The 22,677-nt window shown below is 53.3% G+C and overlaps 1 long non-coding RNA gene across 9 annotated transcripts in view; it reads left to right on the top strand.

The window, feature by feature from the left end:
* LOC124106811 (uncharacterized) overlaps window positions 1-22,677 on the top strand; it is a 386,111-nt gene that overhangs the window by 114,590 nt on the left and 248,844 nt on the right. For all 9 annotated transcript variants that reach the window (XR_009228688.1, XR_006856180.2, XR_006856175.2 and 6 more), the window contains one exon: window positions 17,751-17,849. This is a non-coding gene — a long non-coding RNA (uncharacterized LOC124106811). The remainder of the gene's footprint in view (window positions 1-17,750; window positions 17,850-22,677) is intronic.

Below are 22,677 nucleotides of genomic sequence, written 5' to 3' on the forward strand. Positions count from 1 at the left end.
TTCAGCACCAGGCTTCCTCCTGGGGCCGGAGGCGAAGGCTCCCTGTTATTTTACTGGAGCTGCTGTAAAAAATGACGCCCCACGTGGTGGTGGCTTCCAACAGCAGAAGTGTGTCCTCGCCCGGCCTGGAGGTTGGCGAGGCCCTGTGTCCCCTGAGGGCCGGGGGGCGGGGGGAAGAAACTCCCTCACCCCCTGCAGCCCCTGGAGCCTCTGGGTGCTCCTAGCTTCTGGCTGCCCTGCTGAGGCCTGCCTCCTCCTCCACTGGCCTTCTCTGGGCCTGTCCCTCCTTCTCCTCTCTTACGAGGGCTCCTGTCATTGAACTTAGGGCATCTAATCCAGGGCCACTCATCTCCAGTTCTTTAACTCAGTCACATCTGCAAAAACCCTTTTCTCAATAAAGGCCACCTGCATTCGTTCCATGGAATGTCGCTGGGGTGGACACCCTTCAGCCCGCAGCAGGGCCGGCATTCCTGGGGAAGGTCGGGCTCCCTGGGCTCTTCTCCGGTTTTCCAATTTGTTCTTTTTTTTTTTTCTTTTCCTTTTTTTTAAACCTAGACAATTAAATATAATTTTTTTGGATATGATTTCACTTTCACATGAGTGTAAGTCACAAAAATAGCACCAAGGGCTCCCACAGGCATTTTACCCAAGTTCACCTGTTCCAACCTTTTGCCCCTAAGTAGGTGAAACGTGCCCATGTCCTTCAGGCTGAGCGGTGGGTACGCCGTGAAGCCCTGCCCTCCCCCAGCCCAGCGGCCCACGGGTGACTCCTGGGGCTGGGCAGTTGTTCCCTTAAGGCAGCTGGTCTGCCCAGGTTCAGTGTTGGCATTGGTGTTACCCCATTGGGTAGTAAGAAGAGCGTCTGTTCCTGAGAAGGTGACACTGACCTGGCAAAGTCACAGCAAGGGTGAAGTCGCAGTGTGCTCACCCCACTCTGAGCCAGGGGCCACCCTGGGCCCTGTCCACTTCTCCCTTCTCTCTGATGTTCCAGCTGCAGGCTCCTGTCACCCAGTGAAGGTGGCTTGGAGAAGGTGGCTCCCTGCCCGCCGCACTTTGGGTCCGTTTCTGCCCCACCCGCAGGCGCTGGCGCAGAAGCCTTTGGCTGCATCTGTTTCTGCCCCATTCATCTTACTGGGCGTCCTGTGGAGGGTTTCCCAGCACCAGGCCTTCAGTGTGGCGAAGGGCCTCATGCAGTCACCTGGAACTTGCAGAGAGGAGTCACTAAGGAGGGGGATGATGAATTTGGGGTATTTCTCAAAAGAAGTGACAGCTGCTGTGGGTTAGAAGGCCACCTTGGGGGCATCACTCAGGTGAAACAGGTAGGGAAGTGGGTGCAGAGCAGGGCCAGACAGGTGAGCCGACTGCTGGCGTGACCCAGGACGGTGCTTCAAGCTCTGAAGAACTTCCATTGTACCCTGAGGTTGTGGACCTGCTGCGAGGAGAAGAGGCAGGGGTTGCTGGATGGCCGCCATCCAGAAAGCTTACCCTGAGTTCAGGCAGAGTCACAACTGGAAACCAGGCAGAGAGAGTGTCATAACGCAGAGGCTGTGTTCAGGGCGCAGGTGGGGACGGTAGGTGGGACAGGTGGGGAGGGTAGGTGGCTGGGTTTGAATTAAGTTACATTTTATTATTAGGAGTCCCAGTAAGTGCCAGCAGGTCAGCATAGCTGCTGCTGTCATGATGAGAGGGAAGGGTGGTGATGGCATGTAAGAGAAAACCAAGTGACAGGCCTGTTGGCATCCCTTCACAGTCCTAAAAGCTGTGGGAAGGGGCAGGGACAGTACCCTACCTCGACGACATGGATGGGGATGCAGAGGTGCTCAGAGGTGACGTGAAGCACATGGAGTTAACACGCCGGGGAAGTGGCAGGGCTGCTCCGGGGCCCGAGTCTGGGGGCTCCATGCCAGGGTCCCTCTCTTAACTTCTTGAGCACCAGCCTGTTTCTCTCCTGTGCCGGAGTTTTCCACATCAGTCTAGGAAGTAAGCCTTTGTTGAGGCCCAGGATGGCCGCGGGGATCACCCCTCTTCTCGGCAGCCAGGGCAGGCCTTGGGAGCAGCGTGGAGCTTGCTGTGGTGTGGCAGTTTTCTCTCACCTGCCCTGCTGGACGTCACCTCCGGCCGTGTGGGGCCGGTGAACACCAGAAGTGGGGCTGTCGTGACTGAGGGATTGCAGTTTTACTGGGAATTAATTTCAATGGGTGGAAATTTCAACAGCCCCTTGGCCAGTGGCTGCCCCACATAGTTCTGGAGTACTGGGCCACCTGATATACTTGGCTTTCCATGTTGTGCCACTAGAGAGCCTGGTTCTGAGCCCAGTTAAGGGCCAACTGGGCTTCTGCGGGCTTCTGGGTGGATCTCAAGACGGTCTCTGCTCATTATCCTTTCTGGCTCTGGGCTCTGTTGCAGGTGGACATGGATCAGCTTCAGGCGCTTGTGGAATGTTCGAAGGACCTTTGTGGATGCCCCTTTCTTGCTGGGTTGCCCTCCCATCCTGCAGGTATGCAGAGAGAGCACCTGCTGGTGGGATATCTTTACCCTCCCTGGGGTTTGTTCAGACCCTGTCCCTCTGTCACAGCGGAAGGAGCTGTGGCTGGGGTGCCCGCTGCTGAGCTAGGCCCTGAGCCGCAGGCTCCTTACTCCTAGAAGGGAAGCCCCCCAGGAGTCCCTGATGCTCAGCTCTGGGAGATCTTGATAGCAGAGCGACCTTTTGGATAATGAATGTTTGTTTCTGGAGACTCCTGGGACACATACGCAGGCTGATTGCAGGTTGGGTGTTTTTTACAGGAACGAGTGTCCACCCGCTGATCACAAGTGGTCAGGTCAGAAGGTCAGGGCCTCTGCTTGAACTGAAAGCCAGACCTAGAACCTCCTGTTGAGGTAGGCGATGAGTGAGGTAGGCGATGAACTGGGGAGAAGGGGAGGTTGGCTCTGGAGAGCTTGGAGAAGCGGGTAGAGGGAGGGCATAACCTGGATTAGGTCACTGAAGTCCGAGTCCTCATCTGCCGAGTGCCCCAGATCCCCACCCCAGCCCCAGTAGTGGGTACAGGTAGGCTTGTGAAATGCTGTTGGCCGAAGGAAACAAAAATGGCAGAGGCCAGTGTCAGGCAGCCCTGAGGACACTGGGGTGCTTCATGGGGTGCGTATTCTGGGCGGGACTTCGAGGTCTGTAAACACTCCTGCCCAGCAGTGGCTCAAGGCTTGGGCCAGCTGTGAGGCCACTTTAGGAAGGCTCACCCTGTGTCCCTGGTAGCTCTTCAGCAAGGGACAGCTTAATGGGCAGTGCTTCCCCCTGTCATAAAGAGGGAAGGGTAAAGTATTTCAGGTATTTGAAGACTCCTTTTAATCTCGGCTTCATACATGCAGATAAGGAGAGGTGCTCATGGTGGTTCTAGAACTTGCCCAAGGCAGATTTGTTGAAAAGTATTCCATCACACACAGGCCTCATATGTACATGGGAAGGTCCCTCTGATCAGTTTACCTCCTTTGACATTTATTGAGTGCTTGTAGTATGCACGGGGCTGCCTGGAACGTGCACTTTGGATCTGAAATTCCTGGAATCCTGTGGCTTGGGTGTTGCTTCTTCTTGGGTCCCTGTTCTTGGTTCATGGTGGTGCCCAGCTGCCAGCGGCATGCAGGAGGAGTGGAGCTCAAGGATGGCTCTGGAAGGACCGCTGGCTCGTTCCACAAGCGCATTGCGCTGAGTTTTCCAAATGGCAGCCTGGGAAATTCTGGATCTGTCAGAGCAGAGTGGGAGATCTTGAGAGATCTTGCAAACACCTGGGGTTACACAGATGTCTTTTTTGTCTGACCTTTTAGGAACAGGGTGTGCACTGAATGGTCCCTGAGTGTGACTCACTAAGAGTTGCATGGTTGGGATCTCTGTCATCAAGACGACACTGGCCTGGGGTTGTAGCCTAGTGGCAGAGCGCTTGCCTAGCATGCGCAGGCCCCTCATCTACTCAGACCACCCTTGAAAAGCCAGCCAGAGAGTCACTGTGCCTTTTCTGCACTAGAGCCGGGAAAGGCAGGACATCTGGCCTCAACCTCCCTGGACGCCTGCTGCTGGGGGCCCTGCAGATTGCTCAGCAGTCGCTGCTACACTCCATCCTGTAGGGGCTGCGGCAAGACCTGGAAACTGTGCATTGCACCAGGCTTCGCCTGTCATTGTCACTGCCATGTTGATCAGTGCTTCCCACTGGCCTCTGCGGCACGTCGCTCCAGGTGGCCCACTTGACTGCTTTGCAGGAAGTTGCTGGACTGAGCAGCAGGGCAGGATTTGGGGAGCCAATCACCCCTGGCCAGTCTCTCAAAGATTGCTGAATTGTTCCAAAAAGAGCTCTTGAACCCTGGCTTCTGTTCATTTAGGAAGACCTCTGCCCCGTGCTGTCTTGGGAACATGAAGGAGAAATTGCTGGTTGCTTTGCCCGTTGTACTCCAGCCCAGTGGCACAGTGGGCTCAGCTATAAGGAGCCATGCCAGGGGCCCAGAGAACCAGCTGATTGTGGGAAGGACAGGAGCATTGGAGCCTCTGGAAGCTTCCAGATGACCCTGATGCCAGCCTGGGTTGAACCTCACTTGGCCATTTGATTGGGCACTCCCTGGCCACCTGTGTACATGTGGTTCATGAAGACACGGGAGACACACCAGTCAGGACATCAGGGTAATGGAGACAGGGAAAGAGGTCACTGTTGCCCGCGGGGCTTAATCCTCACGCCTCACGCCTCTGCAGGAGGAGGGTTCTGAACTGGCCCTGTTTTATACACAGGGTCTGCTCGGAGGCAAAAGGCTGACAGTATTGGTGTCAGGATAAGCTAAGGTCCCTGAGGTTGCAGAGCGCTGGCCCTTAATCTGGCTGTCTGTGCTTGTAGCGTCGTTGTTAGGGTTCCTGTCCACTCTGGAATTCTACCCAGGTTCCAAATGAAAGGAAAATAAAGTTCCTCATAACCTGTTGCTGACCTGAGTTACCTTTTTGAAAAACACTTAGTTTAGGAAACTCAGATTTAAATCATCTGTAGGCCTCTCCATAGGGCTTTATGTATTAGGAGTAGGACATTTGAATGCACGCAGATCTGGGATTCAACCCTAAGGGCATCCTGGGGAGGAGGAAAAGGACTGAATCGTGCCTACATTTTCCATTCTCTGCCTAGAGATCACATTTCTTTGACTTAGTCCTCAAAAGCCTCCCGAGTTGATCTTTTCTCATAGCCTGAGTTCTGTGTTTAGTGCCCCAGGGTTCTGTCCCAGCTTTTGTCCATACATTATTGCAGTTTTACCAGTAAAATGTCACCACCATGGTTGCTGTCACATATTGCACCAACAGCATTGTCGTTGCCAAGAATGGAATTGGAGAAGACAAAATCAATAAGCAGCCCCCGTGACTAATCACGATGCTTCAGATATCCAATATGCTCCATTCATACACTGAACAGAGAATTTACACAGGCATAGATACAGGGGGGAATAATCTGTAGCCATTTTTTTTTTTATCCGATGTTATAAACATTTATCTATTTTATTAAAACACTTTGTAAATTATCATTTTTAAAGCATATGTAATGGTTCTTTGATAAATCATATTCAAGCCAGTCCTGTTGTTGAAAATCAAAGTTTCTAATAAGTTTCTGTTACACGTAAGGGTTACATAGTAACATTGCTGTTACTATGAACATCTTTGTGCACATGCCTTTGATGGAAAATCCTTCCGACAGATTCTTAGCAGAAGGATCATTGAGTCAAAGGGTATGGCTTTATGATTCCAGATCCTTATTACCAAATTACTTTCCAACAGGATTGCTTATGCTTCCTCTGTTAGCACGTGGACATGTCACTTTCGCTACAGTGGCATCAACACTGGGTGTTATGAGCTCAGAAAACCCAATGCTGTAGAATGGTCCCTTGTTGGGTTGTACCTTTTCCCCTTAGTGAGGTCCTGTTCTTCTTTCCATCTGCTTGTTTACCACTCTCTTTGGGAGTGCTAACTTTGGCTGCTTCTTGAACCAAGTTGGTTACTTTCCATGTGGACTCTTTCAAGTTGAGCCAGTTACACTGCAGCCTTCACTTAAAACCAGTGAATTTCAAAATTGAGCCTTTGTGTGGAAGTCGATTAGCCAGTTGGCTCCCCTTGGAAGGCTGGGACTCAAACAGCCGTGCCTCACATCCACAAGTTCTGCATGAACTCACTGGACGGACTCGGGGTTTTTATGACTTTTAAACTTCACACTTTTACCCTTAGGATTTTCTTATGAGCAAGGTAGGGTTTTTCTTTAGAAATAACTTTGAGACACACCTCCCTTCAATTATTTTTGGGCTTCCTTACTCAACAACAACAACAAAAAAAGAAGAAAAGTCCCTGTGTGTTCCTGTTAAGTCTCTTTATTTGTGGGTTTCTTGCGTTTCTAGATAGCTTTCTCTGATTTTCTCTTGCTGCCTCACACACCACATCCTGTGGGGCTGAGGCTTCTCCAGCACCTTGTATCTCTGCTGACTGCTGTGCCGTGCCTCTGGCTGGAGCCTTCCTCCCCAGGAAGGCTGAGGCTACTTGGAAGAGGCCGGGCTGGATTTTAAAGAGCCAGTGGTGTGTGCTTGGATGTGTAGAAATACCCATATTCAGCTGAGCAGGAATCATAGGATGGGAATTGGAATTTCAACTTAGAGGTACAGAATCTTAGGGCTTATGTATTTATTGGTGGTAATGGGGATTGAACCTGGAGTCTTCACATGCTAGGCAAGTGCTCTACCGCTGAGCTACGTGTTCAGCCCAGAATCTCAGCATTTGAAGAACCTCAAAGGTCACCTCTTCCATCCTTCTCTAGAGCAGGACTCCCCTCTACAGCATTCTGGTGCGTTGGCTGTTGCCTGCACCCCTTCCAAGAAATTTATGTCTTATTGAATAAAACCATGTTCCTACAGGCTGATTTCCCTTTATATATATTATATATTTTATATATCTATGTGTGTGTGTATTAAATGATTCCTAGTTGAGAGGATGTGAAGGAAAGCAAAAGGGACACCGGAACGCCCCACATCAAGCAGGTCTTTCTGTGAACACATGGCACTCTCTGCAGTGTGCTTTCAGGTCCAGCTGTCTCAAGTAGACTCCCTGAGCCTCAGTTTGCCCATCCTGGGACAAAAAGGCTGCCTTTCAGAGCTGGTGTCTAAGTGATAGCCCCCCCGCCCCAGGGCCCTGCACGGGGGAGGTGGAGATCCTGGCCTGATGAGTGATTCCCCTGTGCTGATCTTCTCTCCGATGCTCAGGCTTCCTTCCTTTGCCTGGGCTGATTCCTCGGGTGATAGTTGACCCGGGGTCACTCGAGAGCACTTGCACTTGAGAGAAGTCATTTCTTTTTTTTCTTCTCTCCTTTCTGCTCTGGGAGAAGTCAGGAAACTGCTCAGAGGGGACTACTTTGGGGGCAGATGGAGACCCACAGGTGACTTGGAACATGACAGGATAGTCCCCTGGGAGCTGTGATTTCTAGACAAGGAAGGGGCTGTCCTGCTCTTAGTCCCCCCCCCTTCTCAGTCCTGGCATTTGTTAACCTGGGGTTCCCCTTTCTGACCCTGGGAGCTCTGAAGCTGTAGCCCTCAGGGACCCTGGGCTGGTTCCCGGTCCAGCCAGCCTGGCTCTCGAGGATGTGGGAGGGGTCACTCTTCCTGTGCCTGGGGTTGGCCTCCACTGGACATCTCCTTTACTCTTCCTTCCACAGGCTTTAGCAACGAGGCCTTGTAATCTTCTTTGGGACGCCAAGTCCCCCTCCCTGGCGCTCCAGCACTGTAGGCCTCTCCCTGTGTATACCAGCTGCAGTGTGAGCCTCGGGGCCTCCAGCTTCAGCGCCCCTGTCCTCGCCTGTGAATTGCCAAATGAGTTCAGAGGAGTCTTTTTTTTTTTTTTTTTTTTTTTTTTTTTTTTTGCTTTTTTGAGCCTTCAGCGTTTTCTTTAGAAAAATGAAAGGCTGAGACTCGGAGCTTTGGTGCTTTCTTAACCCCTCCACCTGCTTTGACAACTGAAATCTTAGGCACCAGCCTTGTCCAAATAATTAACTCGTTAAAGGAAAGCTGCTAAACCAGGCGCACACCTGTAATCCCATCGATTTGGGAGGCTGAAGCAGGAGGATGGCAAGTTTGAGGCCAGCTTTAAACAAATTAGTGAGACCCTGTGTCAGAGTAAAAAGTTAAGAGAACTGGGGAGGGAGCTCAGTGGTAAAGCACCCCTGGGTTCAATCCCTAGTATTCCCCCCCATACCCCCCCCCAAAAAAAAAGAGGAGAGCGGCTTTGGTCAAGATGAGTGGCTGTTCTCCTGCTGTCCCCACCTCATCTACATCAAGTCCTCAGAACTGACCTGCAGGAGAATTGCCTGGACCCCGGGGGATTTGTGAGCACAGCTGGGAAGCAGCACAAGGCCACGAACCAGGGATCTAAGACCAGCGTCTGCTCAGTGACCACTAACTGTGTCCACCGCTTCACACAGGTTCTGTGATTCCTGCGGGCGCTCCAGGAGCTCCATATCCTCCACCTTGTATCTCAGAAAAGGCCCCAGGCTCAGGGAGGTGCTGGGCCCTGTGTACCTGTGGCTGTGCAGGAAGGAAGTGGTGGAGCCCCATCCCAGCGCAGGTAGCTCTCAACACAGCCCGCCTGCTTGCTCTCTGAGCTTTACTGCCTCCCTGCGACGTGGGACTCCATCCTCGATGGCCCAGCATTTTTGAGATGGCTTCAGCTTAGGGACCTGTAATAACAGGCCAGAGGCACTGGTGGTTTCTAGAACACACCACAGCATTTCATAATGTGCCTCCGTGAAGTCACTGGTTCCGTGATGTCTCGGGCCCAGTCCACCCCTCCGTCCCGCCGTCCTCAGGACTCCCTTGCACTCACCGCTGGCCTCATCCCTTCTCCCCTCAACACCCCCATCTCCTTTTCCAGGCTTCACCATCCGCAGTGAGTTCCTGGGGGCCCCTGAATGAGCCTAGCCTCGGGGTCTTGTCACTCCAGGAGGGAGACGGAGGCCACATCCAGGTTTCTCCTGGCCCAGGTCTGCCCCTGAGGCTGCTTCTCAGCATGGAGGCTCCAGCCCCCAGCTGCTTTAAGAGAGTGACAGAGCTGGGGAGAGAAGCCCCTGTGGACAACCCAAGGATGGCTTCTTCAAGAAGTCTCCCTTCGTTCTGAAGCATGGGCTAGCAGCTGTCACCCATCACGCGGGTCCCAGGAGCGTGATGGCTTTTATCACTATAGGATTAAGTCTGCAAGCTGCAGTGATGGATCTTAGTGCCTTCTGTCAACTGTCTCCACTGGTCAAAGGCAGTCGGAATCCACATTCACAGTGATAGATGTTACAGGGACAGACTGTCCCCTTGCCGTGCCCCTTTGGGCTGTCACAGTGATGAGGTGGTGGTGTTTACCTGGTAGCTCATGAACAGAGCCAGGACTCAGCTTGCTAATGCCAGTGATTTTCCTGTATGTTCTCTCCTTTCTTTCAGGCTGCAGGGCACAAGCTGCTGATTTCTTCCAGGGAGTTCTCCATGAGTACCTTAGTCATCACCTTCATGGCTAACGGTACCTGAGAATCATGGCGAATGCACACGAAGTCATCATTGCCCTTCATTTATTGGGTAGCAGTTTCAGAAGTGGCTTTCACGTTCAGCAGCCGTATGGGTCCATCATCCATTTGTTCGTACGTTCACCTAATCTCTAGAGAAGCTTTGCCAGCCATCATGCCTGTACAGGGTGTTGGGCAAACAAAGATAAAGAAATGGGTGTCCACCTCAACCACCTGGACGCAGCCCCGTGTTAGAACCAGCGCGAGTGTTTGCACGCTCTCCGTCGCTCTCACTGATCACGGTTGTGAACCCGGGCGGCTTCGGCATCCTGGTCAACATCGTGCTCCAGGGAAGCAGCTCGCACCTAGGAGTGCTGCTCGCTCTACTTACTGGTCTTCATCCTGGTGCCACAAGACCTGAGCACAGACCGTAGGAACCTTCTGGGTGCATGCTGGGTTCCCTGGGCAGCAGTTGTGGAGATGTAGACTAGTGAGCAGAGTTTATCATGGGGTGCCTTTGGGATCAACAGTGGTGTGACCAGGAGGATGAATCCAGGATGAGACAGAGGGAGAGGTCAGGCTGTGACGGCGTGACAACAACGGACAGTCCTACAGGCACCCAGGAAAGAGAACAACCTCTGAGAGTTGCCCTAAATCAGGGTGAGGTTTATCTGTCACTGCTTGTAGCCTTGCCTGGAAGGATAATCTACCTTGACCCGAGGTAGTGATATCCAGATGGCCTCTCGAGAGGACCGGCAGCTGAGCATCATCTACCTGCGCTTCCACCCACTGCCTTGAGTGATGGCCAAATGGATATGTAGGTGCTTTGTTCCCATTTTGTCCTCTGGACCCAGCATGTAAGAAGCACTCAGTGTATTGTGGAAGGGAATTATCTAAGCTTCGTAGGAAGCAGCAAATATTTACTGTTTTGGCAGTGGTTTATTTTGATCCTGTTACACATCGGGCACCAGTGCTGTTCCTTCAGAGTTTACAATCTAGGGGTTTTGAGGTGGGCGGTGGTTCAATCTGGCTTCCTGGAAGACTCGACCTTCATTCTGGGGGTGTGACTTCCTGGACTGTGGGCTCTGGGCCAACTTTGGGCCCAGTGTATCCTTGGCTCTCTAGAAGATGGCTTATTGAGAACGGAGAGTTGAATGGGTCTGGGATGTTTTCTCAGGGAGGGGAATCTCCATTGAACTCACCAGTTGGTGCACCTGTCCACCGTGGGAAATTCCCTGCCGAACTTAGGTTCACTGGTGTTTTAACTCCCAGTAGCCTGGAACTTCCCCTGGGGTCCCATTCTCAGTGATTTTACATCACTTGAGTAATTAGAGAATGGAACTAAGTGGAAACACATACGCGCGCACATACGCACACACACACACACACATATACACGTACATACACATATATATTTTTTCTTTCTGTGAGTCACCAAAAACTACAGTATATACAAAACCACTTAGATTTTTTTCCTGTATGCAAATGAGCTGTCATTACAGTTCAGGAAGTAGAGACTCTGAGCAGCGAGAATGAGATGAGATCAGTAAATTCTAGATATGAAAGAGGCATAGAGATTGCCTGATCCAGCCTCCTTCCTGTGCAGGAAGCCCCTGATGGGGACAGGGCCGTGGCTGGGTGCTAGGAGAGAGGTGCAGGGTGTGCGGCTCTGTTCCCAACGCCCTGGGCTCCCCGGGAGCAGGAGGAAGGTACCGGGGCATGGTGGTTGTGTTTATCTGCACAAGTCACCCAGGTGATCAGAGAGGCTTTTACTGAAAGCAGTGGCTTTGATGTTCTAGGTGACAAGACCCAAGCATGCTGGCAGGAAGGGAGGTTTTTGGGGTTGGAGAAATGAAACTATTTACTTTTGGTGGTGACTTAATCACTTGACACCCCTAACTACGGTGGGAGGATGTTTGTGAGGGAAAGTTGAATGCAAGAGTAGGTACATAAAGGAAAGTCTGAGGTGGTCAAGGAGGTGACCCTGCCTCCACGGCTCAGGGAAAACCTCCCGTCACAGCGGCCTTCCAGTCTCTTTGCTCCCACGCCCCTAGGTCCTGGTTTCAGTGGTGAGATTCACAGGGCACTTGATGGTTCCAGAGCACCTCGCCTCCTGCAGGCCCCACAGGAGACAGTGCTGCTGGGCGCTGCTGCCTGACTCACCCATACAGCCCCCCAGGCCACTTGGCTTGGAAACCAGTGGTCTCCAGCTCCGGACCCTCTTCCACAGGGCCTTGGTGGACCTCCCTGTCCCTCCTGGGGAAGGCGCAGGCTTCCAGAGCCTGGTTGCTGGGGCTCAACTTTCTCCCCCTCCTACCACCCTTTCTCCTCTGTGGACACCGTGGGCGCCTTTCCTGGCCATTCTTGCCCTGGTTTCTTGAGCTGTCAGATGGGGATGGGAAGAACCCTGCCTGCCTCCTGTGTTGTCAGGAAGCACCGTCCGCTTCCTGGCAGGTGCACTGTCGGGGTTGGTAGCTGGGGTCAGGGTTAGTGGGGGCCAGCTCCCTTCCATGGGTTTCGCAGCAGAGCTGGGATTTCAGACACACACAGACTTGGCCTTAGCCACGCCTGATCCCCTGTGTCACTGCTGCTCCTGAGTCTTTAGTCCTTCTAGACCCTCTGTCCTCACCCAGTAGGAGGGTGTTCACTGAGTGACAGCTGGTGCCAGAGACCAGGCCTTGCACAGCAGAGCACAGAACAGGCTCACATGGTAACTGCAGTCATTTATTGTTTGGGGTTCAAACAAAACAAAATAATTTTTGTTTTAAGTAGAAAATAAGTTTTGCTATTAGAAGGAATTAATTAAAATACATTTTGAAAAAGTGGTCTTATTCTTTTGCTGAAATTGGAATAAGCCTCTTAGCACGTTTCCTCTTGCTATCATGGAACACCTGAGATGCTGATTTGAAAAGCAGTTCATTTGGTCTCACTGTTCCGGAGGCCAGGAAATCCCAGATTATCAGCTGCCTCATTCTGCTTCATAACATGGCAGAAGTCAGAAGGACAAGACAGCAGGTGCAGAAGAGGCAGAATACCAAGGGCAGTTTTGCTTTTTAACAATATGCTATTTTAATAACTAGTCGAGTCCCATGAAAGCAAGCAAGAACTCACTCATCCATGAGAAATAACCCAGGCCTAAGGAAGGCATGAGTGCCTTTGAACAACTTGCAGCCCCACCTCCCACTATGACGGTCACTTCGACATGAGCTTCAGTGGGGACAGACTACTTTCAGATCACAGCAGTAAGTCATCACAAGACACAAAATCCAACAGGGAGAAGCACTTCATCGAAGCCTCCTGCCTGTGTCCCCAGATTACTGTCTCCCAGATGACCTGGCTGTCACCAGTTTATTGGGTCTTCCAAAGATAGTCTGTGTATTGTTGAAAAATGGATGTCAGTGACTGTGTCTACTAACAGTATTGAGCACCTGCTGTGTACAGTACTGTGCTCATACATAGAGGGCAGAGAGACATGGGCTGGGGCCCCTGCAGTCCACCTTTGGGTTTCAGGGTCAAGTCTCTGAGGCAGAGGAATGCTGGTCTTGCTGCCGTGCTGACCTGAAGTACCCACCTTCCCACTGCCTGTGGAATCCCTGTTTGGCAACCTGGGTTCAGATGCCAGCTCACCCATGTACCCGGCTGCCTGATGGGAAGACTGTGTCCTGTTTGTTTCTGTTGGTCCTGTGAAAAACTGCTCCTGGGTCACATTAATGACAGTAATGATCCACTCTCCTTTGTTTTCCTTGGTGGGACAAAGTGGTGGTTCAGTTGAATTTCAGTTTTATCTTTTGTAATTTTCTACACCGTGAATTGCAACGTTTGTAAGTAGGTAACATGGGTTATGCTAGAAAGATCTTTATTTTTTGCTTGCATGAGCAAGGTTAGTTCTCAGCTCCCTAGACCTGTGTCTCTCCTTGTCTTTAACCTTTGATCATCTTTTATTCTGATGACTTCATTCAAACTAGCAGAAAAAAAAAATCACAAGGGTGATACAAAGAACTGCTGTATACCCAGATTCACCAATTGTTAGCTTACACTGCAAAAACTCTCCTCTCTCTCCCCTATTTGAATAAGGTGCAGCCATGACCTTTTATCCCTAAATATTCAGGATGCATTTCTGAAGAACAAGGGATTCTCTTGTGTAAACCACCGTGGGATTGTCAGACTCAGGAAATGTAGCATTGCTGCAACTGAATTATCTAATGCACGGACCAGTTTCATCCGGCATCCTGATGTCCTGTTGGACGACTTCTTCCTGATTTTGAGTCCCTTGTCCATGGCAGCCATATCCCTTCACCTTGCCTTTAACCTGCAGCATCTCCTTGGCGGTTCCCCAACCTTGACCTTGTTGCAGAGGTCTGGCCAGTCGTTTGGTAGAATGCCCCTGGTTTGGGTTAGGACCTTCGTACTTGAAAGCTCATGTTCACCACTTGTTCGACGACGTCCCCTATATCCTTGGTGGTCCCCTCCCCTGTGGCTATCAGTGACTATGTCCATCGATCCATCACGGTGCAACCCTGATCTGGGAAGGTAGCCACTCTATGCCTGATTACAGGCAAGGACCAGAGAGGTTGTTAAGTTGACTGCCCGTGGTGACACAGCAACCTGGTGGGGACTAGCTCTGGCCTGGCAGCCTGTACCTGTTGGAATCTGGTGAGCATGGGAGCCGGGCTTGCTGACCTCTGGGAGACGTCTGGCCATATCTGGGTTTGTGTCACTTTCTGAGGCTTCCTTCAGGGCAGCGACATATTCCCAGGCTGGCCTGTACTCAGAAGCTTCCGGGGCAAAGTGGTCTCACCCTCTGCCATCCAGAGCTGCTGTAGGGGCCACAGTCCATCCCATGGTCTACTTGCAGTGGGCAGATGGGGTTTGGCTGATTTTGAGGTCAAAATTGTGTGCCAGTCTTATTTCATGGCTGGCTTTCTCCCGCTGTCCAGGTGGCTGAGGGTCCTTGCCTGGGGGGCAGCTGGTCCTGGCTGCAGTCTGTGTGTCCAGTTGGCTCCACTACCTGGGCCACGTGTAGGTGGTGTTCAAGGTTCCTGCCCCAGAGGAGAGGCTGCTTGGCTGCAGCGGACCCGTGCGGTGGGTGCTGCTTTTCTTCTCTTTTGACCTTTTCCTGGTCCTAGGGATTGAACCCAGGGGTGCTTTACCACTGAGCTACATCCCTGGCCCTTTATTATTTTGAGACAGGGTCTTGCCAAATTGCTGAGGGCCTGAGTTGCTGAGGCTGGCCTCTAACCTGTGATCCTCTTGACCCAGCCTCCTTAGTCACTGGTATTACAGGTGAGCTCCACTGTGGTGACTCGGGCCCTGCCTCCCCTTCTGGGTGGAGAAGGGAAGATAATACAACCCTGCCTTCTGGCTTACGAGAGGAATAGAGGACCTGGCACTGGTGACACAGTGGGAATTCTGCTGGCAGACCTCGAAGCAGAACGGCTAAGGGGTTGGGGTCTCTCTACCTCTCTGCTTCTTGCGTCCTGGAGGTCTTGGGGGCCTAGATCTTCCTGTCATAGTGGCCCGGGTTCCTCCGACAGCAGAGTATGCTGGAGTAGGGCTCTTGCAATCCTGGAGACATCAGGGAAACTTGTGAGCATCCTCAGAGGGCCCACAACTTGTTGGAACAGGTCACCTGCAGAGTCCTTTCAACCCAGAGCGAGTGAATTTCCTGTCCTTGAGGGCTGTGTTGAGGGGAGATGGCGGAGGCCTGGGTGGCGGCCCCCCAGGCCTAGGCCCTGGCTCATGGTACACCTTGGGCCTCTCCCTGTTCCCCGTTCTTCTGCCGGGCTCCCCAGACATCTGAGCGGGTTCCCCATGGCCGCCCCGTGCTGCACCACTCTCCTGCCCCTGGTTTGTCTTGTGTGGGAGTGACCCCACTGCTGTCCAGGTTCAGAGTGTAGACAGGACCCTCCCACTTTGTACCAGGCTCTGGGCCCCCAGCTACCCCAGGCCTCTCTCCCTTGTGCCTGCAGCCCCTAGGGAAACTTAAACACATTGATTAAGAACATTAGGCTGCCTTGGAGAGAGGTTCTTTTTCCTACAGGAGCCAGTGATCTGTGTTATCACTGTTCCCACAGCTCGTGCCGACACGGGGGTGGGGGGCACCTGGCAAACCAATGGTTCACCTGCACATTCTGCTAGGGGTCCCGCAGCCTCCTTAACTGGCCTCAGTGTTAGTTTCCATTTTAAAATGAGAGTGTCCCTGTGTCCTGACCCCCCAGGATCACCGTGGGTGTTCAGTGGGGTTCCATGGGACCGTCCTGAGCGGAGCATCCTTGGCAGGGTGTGCTGGTCACCGGCTCTGTGGTCGTGATGAAGGCACCTCCTCGGGTCCCCTGTAGTTTACAGAGCCACTCCTTCCTGTACTGTCCAGTGTCACCCACAGCACACCGGGAGGTGGGCAGTGCTTCAGTCCATCCCATTTCACAGATGGCTGAACTGGGAAGTGAGGGCCACAGCCTGGCTGCAGCTGGGGACCTTTGCCCCAGCCCTGGTCTCTTCTGGTCTCTCCCTGCCTCACGTAGTCTCCCCAGCCCCAGGGGCTGAGTCCCTGCGCCGAGGGAGTCACCCAGGAGCTAGGAAGAGGGGAGACTCTATTTTTTTTCTTAGGAGTCATCTAAGCAGTGAAATCTCAGGCCTCCGTTTAAGTGACAGTAAGAGGTGCATGTCTAAGTGCTTTTAATTTTATGCTCTGCGGAGATTCTCAAGGCTAGGAACAAGTCTTCAGGACAACCACCTGAGGCTCAGGGTTTAACTTGCTGAGGCCCCTAAAAGACCATTGGAGCAGGAGGGGTGGGTGCCAGCCCAGGAGGTCTGATAAGAGCCACTGTCAGCCAGGAAGTCCTGCTGTCCTTTCTGGGCAACCAAGAGAGTGTGTCTTGACAGCAAGGCAAAAGGTGCTTTCCTTGCCTAAGTGCCCGGGGAGCCCGGGTGGGCGCAGAGGCTCCAGGGCCGGTGTCTGAGTGTGCGGCGGCCAGTAGTGCTTTTCCTGTGGGGGGATCCACCCTGCACTACTGAGAACCGGGCTCTGCACGCTGGGCGGGTGGACCAGCACTTCTACAGGAGGAGGCGCGACTGTGCTGAGCTGCTGCAGGTCTGTCTGGGGTGCTGACCCCCCAGGGGAGAATGTTGCCTCAAAGCAACAAACATGGCCATGCCCTTCCCAGAGGAGAGACGGGGATTCATCGTGGCTTGGGAAACATAAGCTGCCCTGCCCACTGCTCCCACCTGTGGGGCAGAGATATTTGGCCAGTGTTCCTAGAACTGAAGGCAAATCCCCCTTCAGAACTTTCCAGTGTCCTCTGTCCTGAGCCTGTGCCGACAGCCCCATCCCTTTAACCATGTCACTGCCAACATGTTGGGTTGCTTTAGGGACGGGGGGCACCCCGCTGTGAATGTGATTGTAAATGTACAATGTGATTGTAAATGTACAAACCCCTGGCTTTCTGTGGAGTCCACACTGGAGCATCACTGTCCTCGAAGGACAGAGACGGTATGTGCCCCAGCCCCCAGACAAACACCAGGCCAGGTCTGGGGTAGCCTAAGAGGGTCTTCCTGAGCCATGAGGCCAGGGGCCTCCATGCTCCTTCCTGCAAGGTCCCATCCTTCGGGCCACCCCATGGAACCCTCTCAATGATCAGTTAAGATAGCAATCTCTGATGACACTACAATTTTTGTTCCCTGAGTAAGTAATGCATGTTGACCACAGATCACATGCTAGATGATTGTGTGGAGCTTAGATAAAATTTATGACAAAGTTAATCTGATGCAGCTGCCTGGCTCACACAATCTCCACCATCTACGGGATGAGCCGGGCCTCCAAGGACGAGCCATTCCCAGCATGAAGTTATTGGGTTGTGTCTTGCTCCTCTCCCCCCATAATTCTTGCTATCGGATGACTGAAAAGCTCTGGTAGGAAGGGAGACAGGATTGATGGGCAGGGACTTGGGAGTCAGGAGGACCCAAGCGCCAGTTCTGGCTGGGCTGCTTGTGTGCTTTCTGAAACGGCGGGGATATCGGATCCGATCTCGAGAGGTATAGAAGGCATCCCATAGGACTTGGCACATAATAGTTGGCAAATAAATGTCTCTTTTAGGGGGTTGCTTTTCACTTGGCATATAGTGACTATGAAGTTTTGATTTTATAATTGAATGAATCATCTTTTTATCAAATCCATTCAAGAGAAACATTGATATTAATAATTCTCTTTTTCTTATGTATTTCTAGAATCTGGCTACACCTGGGATCTAAGTGCTTTTCATCCGAGAAAATGCATCTCTATTCAGCCCCTCAGGACTTCCCTGAAGGAAAGATAGGATATTTGAGGTAAGGGATGTTCTCCTGAGCCTTGTGGGAGCAAATGTGACTTTCGGAATTGGTGGTCTCAGCAACAGAATGTGGGGTGTGGCGAATGGGTGTGGCGGATGGATGTGGCGGTATAAAAGCTCCCACTGACACCCAGGTGTGAGGGGTCTCCCGCCTGGAGCAGCGAGTCCCCTCTACCCTGTCTGTGCCTGTTTCAGGCACCCCTGACACCCAGGTGGGAGGGGTCTCCTGCATAGAGAGGCTGCAGTGGTCATGGAGCTCCCACGCCACCCAGGTGGGAGGGGTCTCTTGGTTCCTGTGCTGCCCTCGACTGCCTTGCCCACAGTCCTGTGCCTAGGCTGCTGTCCCGGTGCCTAGCTGAGGGAGAGCCCACCACCGTCTCTTGGCTGAGCTCCCCACTTCCATCCATCTGTCTTGCTCTGACGTTGGAGACTTCTCTGGGGAGAGGAGGAGCAGGTGGGTTAGGTATCAGGTCACAACACCTGGGGGGGCGGGGCGCGGATTGGGAGGTCTTCCTCTGCCCAGTGGGATCATTGCGTTTCCTCCTTTCCCCTCCGTCACGTGCTCCAGCTGTGCTACGTCTGTGTCTGCCTGGAATAAAGGGAGCTGAGGCCGGGGCTTCGGCAGACCTCAGTCTTCCCACTTGGACTCTTGCCTTACCTTGGGCAAATCACTCAGCCTCGCTGAGCTCCAGATTCTGCATCTGGAGGCGAGGGACGGTATCCGTGCCTGCTTCATGAGATTGGTGTGGGTGTCCCATGAGGGTGGACACCCAGAGCTTAGCAGACTGCCCGTGAGGAGGAGGAAGTGCGTGCTCTGGGATGAAAGAGGTCTTTTCGTATTGATTTGTTCCTTTGATGTGCCAGACCATGTGCTCTCTGCCCTTCACCCACCACCCAGTCAGCCTGGGAGCTGGCTTGTGAATTTCCTTTGGGGCTGTGTGCAGCCCTTGTCCCAAGCAGAGCTGATGAGTCCCTGCACTCGACTGCAATGGGCAGCTTAAGATACAGCTCCAGCTGGGCGCCGTGGCACATGCCTGTGATCCCGGCAGCCCCGGAGGCTGAGGCAGGAGGATCGCAAGTTCAAAGCCAGCCTCAGCAATATCGAGGCACTAAGCAACTCAGTGAGACCCTGTCTCTAAATAAAATACAAAATAGGGCTGGGGATGGGAGTCAGCGGTCAATCCCCAGTGCCAAAAAAAAAAAAAAAAAATACCCCAAGATGTTGGAAAGAATTAATTGCCTGGTGAAATAGAAACAGTGTGATCCTACCACCAATTTGAAAGGTGTGCAGGGATGGAGAGGAGGTGAGAGAGTGGTGCTGGTGAGAGGGCTTTGGGAAGTGAGCCCAGACAGGTGACTGCAGAGAGCTGCACGATGTGGTGTCCCTGATATGGTGTCCCTCGCAGCCTCCCTGCACACACTTGGGACCTGGTCTGCCCTGGTGTTCAGCATTCCCGGGACATGCAGAGGTGGAGCGAGCGAGGCTTTGTCCTTCAGTCAGGTGAGGGAGACGGGCAGCGCGTGGGGTGTGAGCACAGTCATCCCTCGGCGTTTTCAGGGGAATTGTTCCAGGTGCAAGGATGCTCAGGTCCCTGGTAGCTCTGGAGTACTGTTTGCCTACAGTCCCTGCCCATCCCCCCGTGTAGTTAAGATCATCTCTAGATCGCGTATTACAGCTAATGCCCTGTAAGTAGCTGTCACACTGCATGGTCTGGGGAACAGTGACGGTGTCTTTACCGTTCAGTAGAGATGCAGGTTTTCCCCCAAGTGTTTTCCGTCTGCAGTTGGTTGAATCTGCAGATGCAGAACCCGCGGATGCTCTAGAGGGCTGGGTGTGCATGGGAGGCAGGGAGGGCCCATCTCCGCACAGGGAGGCCTTCAGGAGGCTGCTGCCCCTTGCCCTTGAAGGGTGCCCGTGAGTGGGCCTCCCGGGAGCCAAGCTGCTGAGTGGCGATGCAGCTGCCTTCCGTCGGCTGGAGCCGGAGCGCAGGCGCCCGCGTGTTCCCACGGCCGTTCATCTTCATTTCCTGATCGATTCCCACGTCGGGGCAGGAGGCTCATCTGCAGCGTGTACAGCTGAGGTCCTTCCTGCTCGCGTCACGGGCCTTGCTCGGCTCCGGCAGTCCTGGGGGGGGGGTGTCTCAGGAGCCTTGCTCCTGTCCAGCTGGGGGCTTGGGGAGCAGGAGCGTCCTTTTCTGAGGGTCTTCATCCCCGGCTGCACCTGCAGGGCTGTCCCGGGACGGGAGGAGAGGGCAGGGGACTCCAGGCACCGGGGCAGAGGAGCTGAAAGCGGAAGAACAGCCCTTGGTGCCGGGCCATGAGGCAGCTGTGTCACCCGCCTTCTGTGAGCAGAGAGGCAGGGCCAGGCCGTCCGAGGGTGAAAGGAGAGCCGTTTCCCGAGAGTCCAGCTGCTGGGAGCAGGGGGACAGGGCAGCCGGGTGCTGGGATTCCTGAGCCGGTCCTGGAAAGGGCCCCGCATCAGCTCGCGGGCTTGTGGCTCTGCCTGTGCCCCCCCCACCCCACACGGAGAGCCTGTCTACTGCACCCCACTGTAAGTGACATCCCACTGAGATGTCACTTACCTGGGCGCCACACCAACAGGAGGTGGTCACCCCTTCCTCTGCAGGAGCCTGGACTGTGTTCTGTCCCTACCGTGGAGTAGAGGTACAGGAACACACTGGGTTGTCCCCCGACTCGGCCTCCCCTCCCCATGTAACCCTGGCACGTTCTTCGTGGCTCTCCGGACCTTCCTTTCTCAGCTGCAAAGTGACCTGTACCTGCTTGGGGTGGCCAGGAGGATGGCAGAAATGCTCAGTGAGTGAGAGTCCTTGACTTGCTTCTCCTCCCCCCTGACCTGTCAGGCTCCCCGCGTCCTCAGCCTTGCTCTCTCTCACCGTGGCCCTCCTTGGACAGCAGCAGGATGCTCTTCCCTGTTGGTTGGTGCTGTGCTTGGAGTCTCTCCCCCAGAAGTTCATGTGCCAGAGCCTCAAGTCTCTTAGGCACAGCGCTGGGAGATGAGGCCCCGTGGGAGTGTTTGGGTCAGCGGGGTGGAAACCTCAGGGATTGCTGGATACTTTTTTGGTGGAATGGCTTGGTTATCATGAGAGGCAGCCCCCTCTTTCCTCTTCTGAGTGCAGCCACTTGCCCTTCTGCCATGAGGCCCTCACCAGAAGCTGATCAGACACAGCTCCTGATCTTGTGCTTTCCAGCCTCCAGAACTATAAGCTCAGATGAACCTTTTTCTTTTAAAGTGTCCAGCCTTGGGTACTCTGTTATAGCAACAGAAAACAGGTGAAGACAATGGACTACTTTGCTTTGGACATCCCCTGCCCCCTTGCTCTTTTGGGCTCCTCTCCTGGCCTTGTCTGCCCTGGTGGCTTCTCTTGTTCCCTGCCTGTATCCCCGCCCTGGCCCCCTCTGGCCCTGGTGAGAGAGCATCAGGTCATTCCTGCCCTCCTCTCTATGGACACAAGCCAGCTCTGGTTTTTAGCTACCAGGGCGTGTGTAAAGGTGACTTCCTTTATTCAGTTTTTCACAGCAATAAAAGAACTCCTGGCCCACTCGCAACTCCACACTTGAAACAGAAACGTCTTTTCACACCACCTCGGTATTGGCCCATTTCTCTATTGCTGTTTCTTGTGGTTTCATATTGAGGTTTCTGATGCATTGCATTTGACCTGAAGTTTATTTTTAGTAGTGAAGACAGAGTTCAGCTAATGTCAGAGCACGAGGGCAGATGCAGAGGAGGCATTCATAAGTCTAGGGGAAAATGTGCCTAATTCTATTTCTTCTGGTAATGCCTGTCCCCCAGCACACACCTCCCTGATGCCTGCTCTGCCCCTGCAGAGGTAGGGAGCCATGTCTGGGCCGACCCCTGATAACAGGCGTTCCTGGGTCTCTTTCGGTCCAGCTATCCAACAGCTGGCCACACTGATGAACACCCCCCACAGCCATTGCTGTGGTGGTCATCAGTACCCTTATCGTTAGAGTAAAGGCCAGGCTGTTGCATCCTCATTTTGTATTAACTCCCCAGAGGGGTTCATTCCTTCTTCAGAAGCAGCTGGGGACTTCTGTGATCACCAGCTCTTCTTCCTGGATGGGGCATGTCTATGGGAAGGCTCTGGGTCCTGTCTAGCTCTCTCCAGCCTTTGGCCTCGTGACAGGTGCATAGGACATGCTCAGGGACAGTTTTCCTGGGTTGACTGAATTTCAGGACACTGACTTTGGCCTGGAGAGTTAAGGAGATGTAGAAGCCCTCTTCCTTCAAGGGCTGGCAAGTCTCCGAGGGACACAGTGAGCCCTGCCGTTTGCTGGGGACTTGATAAAGTTCTCTCCTTTGCTTTACTGCTCAGGTCTTTATTTTTTATTGCACACATATTTGCTGAGACCCCATGGTGTGCCACTGTGTGGGGTGCCTGGGATGAAGAGGAGGAGCCATTGTAACTGCCCTGAGGGAGGCCCAGACAAGGGGGCAGCCTCGGGGATCCTGGATCTCACGGGGGAAGGAGCTGGAGACTCCGGGACATTGCTCTGCTGAGCAGCAGGTAGATCTTCAGTGAGATTATCTGAATCCAGCCCTTGAACTGCCCCGCCTGATCTCAAGCCTGTGTTCTGGGCTCCAGCCGCTCCTTGCTCCCCTCCCTCTTCCTCCCCTCCCTCGCCTCTCTCTGTGTCCCCTCCTGGCCCTGCCTTCTGAGGACAAGGCTCTTTCTCTCTACAGCCATTCATGGCAAGGGATCTGATCTGGGGGCTGTGCTGGGGGTCCTGCCTGTGGCGAGGTCTGTCTGACTTTCCCTGAGACCAGACCTTTCCCTCACTCCACCTCC

This window comes from Marmota monax, unplaced genomic scaffold, assembly GCF_021218885.2.
Source record: "Marmota monax isolate L192 unplaced genomic scaffold, Marmota_monax_Labrador192_F-V1.1 WCK01_AAM20220418_F8-fsc00003, whole genome shotgun sequence".
Classification (NCBI taxonomy): domain Eukaryota; kingdom Metazoa; phylum Chordata; class Mammalia; order Rodentia; family Sciuridae; genus Marmota; species Marmota monax.